The sequence below is a fragment of the Capsicum annuum genome, chromosome 1, assembly GCF_002878395.1.
Source record: "Capsicum annuum cultivar UCD-10X-F1 chromosome 1, UCD10Xv1.1, whole genome shotgun sequence".
Classification (NCBI taxonomy): Eukaryota; Viridiplantae; Streptophyta; class Magnoliopsida; order Solanales; family Solanaceae; genus Capsicum; species Capsicum annuum.
In genome coordinates this window covers 95,463,863-95,471,882 of record NC_061111.1, presented here as the reverse complement: position 1 = coordinate 95,471,882, position 8,020 = coordinate 95,463,863, and positions in this window count along the sequence as shown.

Below are 8,020 nucleotides of genomic sequence, written 5' to 3'. Positions count from 1 at the left end.
CACATTAAGGATCCCATAACCCTAGTTATGGGATCCTTAATGTGAAACACATCTATGGGTTGGGAATCAATTTGAGTTCCATAATTCAATGACATTGGATAAACCTTTCTTCAATTTCATGACTTTTCTTGGTTGCAAACTTGAAGAGTGAGCCCTTGAACAACACTTGTCTGAAAGGAAAGTGTTTGTTGGAAAAAAAAGTGTTTACATGAATTCTAAGTGCTTTAACCTTTAGAGTAATAGCAAATTCCCTAACAGGATTAGCTTACATGAGAAATGGGTTGAAAGAATAATGCATCTTTCGAGTTTGAGAGAATTAGAGGATATCCTATCCACTTAGGTTGAGAAATTAAGGGATAAAGAATAGGACTCAACCTTTCTTGCAATTGAATTTGCTAAGCGGAACACATAAATGATTCAAAACCCAAATGGTGCTAGCATTTTGGTGACCATAACCCTGGTTTGTTTAATCTCATAAAGTTACGAAACACAAAGAGAATCATTAGTTGGAATACTCTTGTTAAAATTAATTATTTTACAAATTAAAACCCAAAAAACCCCTCTTTTTATTTAGGAACCTCTGATCAACAGTCTAATAACGATTACAGCACTTAGTCAGCACAGTATTCCCTATGGGATTCGACAGCCAACCTAGTTGGGTTCTATAGTTGACAGCAATCGCTTACACTTTCTACTGAGAGTTGTAATTTGGGAATATCAATTAGTTGCTGCATAAAATAGCCAAATTGAATTAAAAAACCAAAAGTCGTACTTACATGTAACTGGACATACGACTTTATCGAATCTATATCCATTTTCACCAAATGATGATCTTGATGCATGATGAAAGACCCATAAAATGTCTTTTCAACCTCACATTGTTGAGAAGCAACTGGCGATGTTTTTTTTATCATGATCAACACAAGATGGTGCATCTTTAGTGTCACGACCCAATTTCTCAGGTCATGATGTGTAACACCCCAGGTTTTGTCCTCTAAAAATTCTATGTGTGTTGAGCTTATTACCGATGCGATGACTCATTTGACGAGTTGTTATCACTCATCACGAGTCATATGGTACCATCGTAGCTTAACCAATAAGGATTTCCCAGGTTTCTATTTGAATCACGACTACAACCCTACCAGGCGTAAAGTGAGGTCACGAGTCATAGGGTATGACTCATGACCAAACCAGTGGAGCTGGTACTAGGTACTGCCCAGACTAAAAGTCATGGTGATGACTCATGACTAGTGACCACGAGTCGTTATAAGACCTATAGCGACTGGGAATTATATTTCCTGCACGATTTCATTAAGGGCACTGTGGACTTTTCCTTCCCATTGCTTTCCACAATTTAAAACCCTTTCTTTAGCCTTATTTCCACTAATTAACATAATTATAAACTACTCTTTTCTCTCAAATCCCCAAGTCAAGAACAAATCTAGGGTTTTTAAGGATTGAGCACCTAGGCTTTAAATTAAGGTCTTCGTCTCCAAATTCTTGGTATTTTCAGGCATGTATCTCTTTCCTAACTTGGTTTATATAAAAGCATGGTTTTATTAATGATTAACGTGAATTTAATTATTGGATTTTGAATAATGGGTTAAGGGTTTTGTATGATTACTACTTGGTTGGTTTTCCCATGGTTTTCGAATCGTTATTCATGTTTTATGTCATGGTTTTGATCTAATTATGTGCATGGGTATAGTGTATGGGATGGGGTCGTGGATTCCCCCCAAATTGATTTGATAAATCAAATGGGCCATGGATTCCCCCAAAATTTATGGTTTAATGGTTTGAAATTGGCTTTAACCTCAACCCAACTTTATGAAATTGGTTTTGGAACATGGATATGCATGATTTAACCTATTTTTGAAACTAATGCATTGCATTAAAGGCTACCCTTGATTTAACCCATTCTTGAAACTAATGCATTGCGTTAAAGGCTAAATGGAAAAAAATATTTTTGAAAAGGGCATTGGTATCCATGGTATGGGTTTTAAATTGGAACTTGGAGGTCGTGGATTCCCCCAGGTTGATGGATAATTAGAATGGCATAATTCTATAAGCTTGCAAGCATAATGATATGACGATACTATTCGGTAAATGCCTTAACAGATGACTCCTTAGTTTAATGGATGAGTTATGTGCAAATGTTTTAATTTAGGCTTAAAGGGGTTTGTGTAGCTCGCCGTGGAAGGCGGAGGTCCCAAGGGGACCGATACTGAAAAACATGTTTGCCGGCGTGGGGTTTTTTATGATCGTATGCATAGTTCACACGTTATCTATATTTTGGAATGAATGAGGTCTTGGATTACTTGGCCCTTCCATAAATTTCTCCGGTTCGTGCGGCTAACAGGAACTGGGTCCTTTCGGTGGGGAGAGCCGGACCCATATAGCTTGTAGGTGTTTTTAGGACGGTTAGAGCTACACAGTCCTGGATAATAGGTTAAAATATCATGCTAAAACCCTGTACCCTATCCCGACTTCTTATATATATCTGGATGTATATACATATATGTGAACATGTACATTGAGATTGATTTTGTTTTGAAACATGACATTATTTTATCACTTCCCTAAGTTACATGCTACAATCACCTTGGCAGCTATCCCCGGACATTATATAATTTCATGATGTAGAGTCCTAGGGGTTCTTAGATTACCTTGTGCAGAGTTAGGTGATTTAGGTTCATTGATTGGACTGTGTTGAAATGGTGAGCCTCCATCTTCCGGAAGACCGGGCATTTCATTGCTTTCTTTATGAGTATCAAAATCTCATTAATTTATTTTCATACTTTTGGATTGTTTTTTGGTCATGGTCGGGGGCATGTCCCGCCCTAATTTGGTATTATGATACTGTAGAGGCATTTGTGGACAGATGTGGGTTGGTTATTGCTTATTTACTCTTAGTTTCATTTGAGTACATTAACTATTTTATCTTTATATTCTGGTTGTCTTCCGTTGTTTATCACATTATATTCTAGTTGGCTAGGCTATGGGGGTGGTCTCTGATCCATGGTGGCCTTGAGATACCCATCGCGTCTAGGCCTGAGTTTAGGTCATGACATGATGACACCTACTATGACCCACCAATAGTTAAGATGACATGACTCGAGCCAGGGCCTTATCGTAATGGGCATTCCAAGTCCAACAAGGACCGGAGACCACCCCAGATACCTAATCTAACCTCCAATCATATACCCTGAGTTGGATGAATTTCAAACATATAACAAGATAGAGTGATTATCAACTCAAAGACTTTGGGATAGGTCCATGACCATGGCCAACTCGAACAAATAAAACCATTCAATGCCAACCAACAACCATGACCAAAACTGAAATAATAACCAAATCCATATCTATACCATAATAAAATGGAACAATCACAAATCAAATAAAGTCATATGGTATCAGTCACAATACCAATACCAATACCAAGGCTGACACGACAACCGACACCATTCATACCAACCCATAGTAGTTCCACAAAGCCTCTATCCAAAATCAAACATCTCGTAGGGACATGCCATTGACCATAGCCAAAATCAATGTCCGAGACTAACCAATGAAAACATATGAAACTAAAACTAGAAATAGAGCCTTCCAGAATATGGATTCTCACCCTTCAAGTCAACCCAGGATGAACACAAGTCCAATCACTGAGTAGGAGGTATATTATAACTAACACCTGCATTGCGTAGGGATACAATATCGAAGACGGTTAGCGGTTGGAGCGCTAGCATGTAACTCAAGGATAAGGATAAAATAGTGCCAACAGTTCAAAACCAATCAATCAATGCATGTACTAATACAATACATACATATACATATATATATTTACGCCATGCCGGGATAGGGAATAACATTAACATAAACTTTAAAATCATTAACCTGGGTTGTGTAGCACGTCCGTCATAGAACAAGGCACCCATGGGCTACATGGGCCTAGCTCTCTCCTAGCTGGAAGGGCTCAGTGCATGTAGCCACACAAACTAGAGAATATCCATATCCTTATATACCTTTATGGGGGACTCGAACCTCCCGGCATAATCAAGGTGACTTAAGCACCATTATATGTATTATGGGAGACTCGAACCTCCCATTGATATATTCATTCTGGGGACTCAAACCACCCGGTTATAAGACATCCGCATATGCTAGTGCAGTTTCCAGTTTTAGTCCTTCGGACTCCACTTTCATGGCTCGGTAACATATCTCGCTACTAAGCCTAATTTAAAATCATCATTCCACATATACAACCATTAAGCCAATTACTTACCAAAGGTAGTTTGTTGGTATCATCATACCAACACTACTTTCAAGAATACCACATACCATTACCATTATCAATCAACCATTTATTCAATTGACTTTGGGACTCGAACCCATCGTCTAACAAGGACACTTGTTCAATTTAAAGTTTGGGGACTTGAACCCATGTAGCCAATTGAACCACTAAGGTTTCCATTTAAGTCATTACATGGCCAACATTTCCTTCAAAAACCATTTATCAACTATTCATATTTATTAGGCCAAGCCTTAGTTCAAAACACCATTGTCATGTGACTATTTTATTCTCTTAGGCATTTTCACAAACACTTTGAGGGCATGTTATTATCAAGACCAAAATCAAGATAAAAACCATCAAGTTTAGGGTTACCCATGACCCATTTTTAATACCACAGTCACCAAGAACCCAAATGTGCAAATCATCAAAAGCATGTATAATCATAAGTTAAACCAAGAGTAAGCAATACTCAACCATATGGAATAAAACCCTCAATTTTGGTTTTCAAAACGACCTTTTAAGAATCATAATCACACTTTAAAACACATGATATTTGAGAACTAACAATGAGGGAAGAGTCACATGCCTTATTTAAGAAGATTCACAGAAGAAACTTGACTTTTAAGCCTTAAAATAATCACCTATGATGAACCTTTCAAGAGAGAGTTTAGAGAGTGTTTGATCTTTCAATAGTGGCTGAGGGTTTTGGGGTGGGAAATATCCAAAATACCCCCGTCTTAAAATTCAAAACTTACACGAAGGAGGGTATGACCTATACCCCTAAACCATACCCTAGGGTACGAGTGGAACCTTTATCTCGTACCCTAGAATCATCTTGGATACCTATACTGACCAACATACGACCACACATGACTAACTTGTATCCTAGCACATGAGAAGTACCCTATGACCCGTACCCTAGACAGAATACTTTGGACAAGACTAAGGGAACCTTATAACTTGGAAGCATACAATTCGTACCCCAACTAACGACTAGTAAGATGTTCAATCATACCTTGGACCGTGACTTTGAACACACTGTGAAATATACGAGTTAGGATCCTTAAACTGTATCATAACATACAACTTGTACCTTCCAGTCGTACCTTGTCCAAAAACTCAAACTTAGAGAAATTTTTTTAAGGGTCCAAAGCCAAGGTGTTTCATAAGCCAACCATAGTCTGGAATTGCTAGCAATGGACTACCAAAGAAATTAAAATAAACCAACAGAATAAATATAACAAATGGGCTAATATATATAAAACAATCCTAAGACCCGATGAAGTAAGTACAAGAGATTCTAATACAATAAGAGTGCAAAATCAGATATTGAATAAATATATGATCTGAGGTGGTTTTATACACTTTGGTATCATTATTCTAGCTTATTTTGCCTTGTTTCGAGAGCAATTTGTGTGCTTAACGTGTTAATATTGATATAAATAAGCATTTAAGTGTCCAGGTATGTGATTACTATGTTCAAAGTGTTTTTCAAACAAGTTTGTGCCTAATTGAGTAATTTAGAGTTCAACCCGGAAAACTAGTTTTACTAGCTTGAGCTAGTTGTGTGTCTAGTTGATTTCGTTGGATTCCAATGTGTTTAATTTATTCCAAATGTTTTAAATGTGTAATTATGAGTGGAACAACTTTTTTGTAATGTGCAAAGTTTAAATTGATTAAGTCTTAAATCGGAACAATAAGTGAAGATCATGGCGAATTAGCCTTATATTAGCTCTTGTTTTGATTTGTCGTTGAGAATATTGTGTTGTTATGATCTCTAATTCGTAGAGTGTGATGTTGTAGGAAGTTTTGTGAGCAAAATATGGTGATATATTGATAATATAAAGGCTGAAAATCCATGGGAAGTACACCACGATACAAGGGATGAAACATGGCACGAAAGACTTAACCCAAATTTTGGACGCAATATCCAATGTGTGCGTGCGATGAGCATGCGTCGCATGCTGTATTTCAATGCTCCCATGAAAAAAATTATGAGATGCAAATTTCAGTGGGTGCGCGAGATAAGCAAATTTCAGTGGGTGCGCGAGATAAGCGTGCGCCGTACCCTCCATTTCGGTGAACTAAACCGTGCGTCGCATGCAAGACTTGACTGTCTAATTTTAATTCTGCCGTCAGCAGCTGGACTGTGTCCTATTCTTATTCAAATTGGTGCATGAATTTTAAGGCAGGTAGGAATATTTGTAGGGAATATGTGGGATGACGTGCCAGATTCTTTAATTCACTTGGATTAGGAATTTAAAATTATATATACCCACAGCACAATTGAAAAATGGTGGACAAGAACCTGGGAACAACTGGACGTACTTGGACGATTTTGGAGCTGCTACCACTTTTAATTAGGTTTTTTATTTCTTTATTTAGCTTTTAATTAGTCATATCATGTGTTCAATTAATTGGATCATGATTAAGAATATTATTGGCTAAAACTTCTCTTTTCGGGGTTAAAGTCAGGAACATGAGTATTACTATTTTGAATTAATTTCGTTTAATTTGCTTATTATTATGGGTTGCTTGTTTATTCTTGTTTTAATTATTTTATGGATTGATCACCCATAAAATACATATATTGTTGACCTTTTGATTCCAAGAGAGGGAATAGAGAGATAGAATATGGGAATAAACAAAGTTTGAGTTTCTATTCTTTTATAAAATAAAAAATTAAACTTAGCGTCTAGGACAGGAATATACTTAGATGTCTTACTTAATTCAAACGTAGGATGATAGATTTAATTCACTTAATTGGATTATTACAACCCCGCTCAACGATGTAGTTGTAACGTCCATATTAGGTAAAAGATTAGAGGTTGGAAAATCATGATCATGCAATTAACCCTACAAATCAACAACCAAGATAAGTCAGTTAGCAAATGAAATTCAATAATATAGTATAATTGTTCGAAATGCTTTAATCCTGAGTTTTTCTCCATTGATTGTCCCAAGACTTTTATTTTATGCATTGTTTATTTTATTTTTAGTTTACAATTATTCAACACGCTTCTTGTTTATTTTTCTCAATTGTTAAACTAGAATTGGATAGTCGGCGAACGCAAGTCCCTGAGAGATCGATACTTGGGCTTTCTTGAAGGCCACTTTACTACTTGATAAGGCCACGTACACTTGCGTTTGCGCCTAGGCGCTGTAAATATACATGTATAATTCACTTCGAATACAACCTAGAGATCAATCTAATTAATAAGAGGGAGATAAGTAATGCCCCGAACATCAGGAGCTCACCTCAAATTTCCAATCCATAGCTGCTCTGCACGATGTATACACCAACGATAAAAACTTGTACTATGATTTGCAGGCTGTATAAGTGTGTATGAGTACCAAACACGTGGTACTTAGTAGGCAACTACCAACTGAGCTCCAATTATAATGCAAATATAGATAACATGCCAAATAGAAATATCAACTGCAGACAACTAGACAGGAAGCTAATATCATAATAAAGCTAGAGAGGCCGTAAAGATAAACTATCCTACTCTAGTAGTACTCAAGAACTAAAGTACTATACCGTATATCACTAGACTACTTGCAAATAAAGAGTGGAAGAAGGATATATAATAGTATAAATGGCCAAGAAATACATATACAATATGAATAACAAGGAAAAAGAGGGATATACGATAATACAATAGCTAGCTATATATATATAGGTGTACAAGACTAACTCAAAGGTAACAAAGAATCCGAAATAACCCC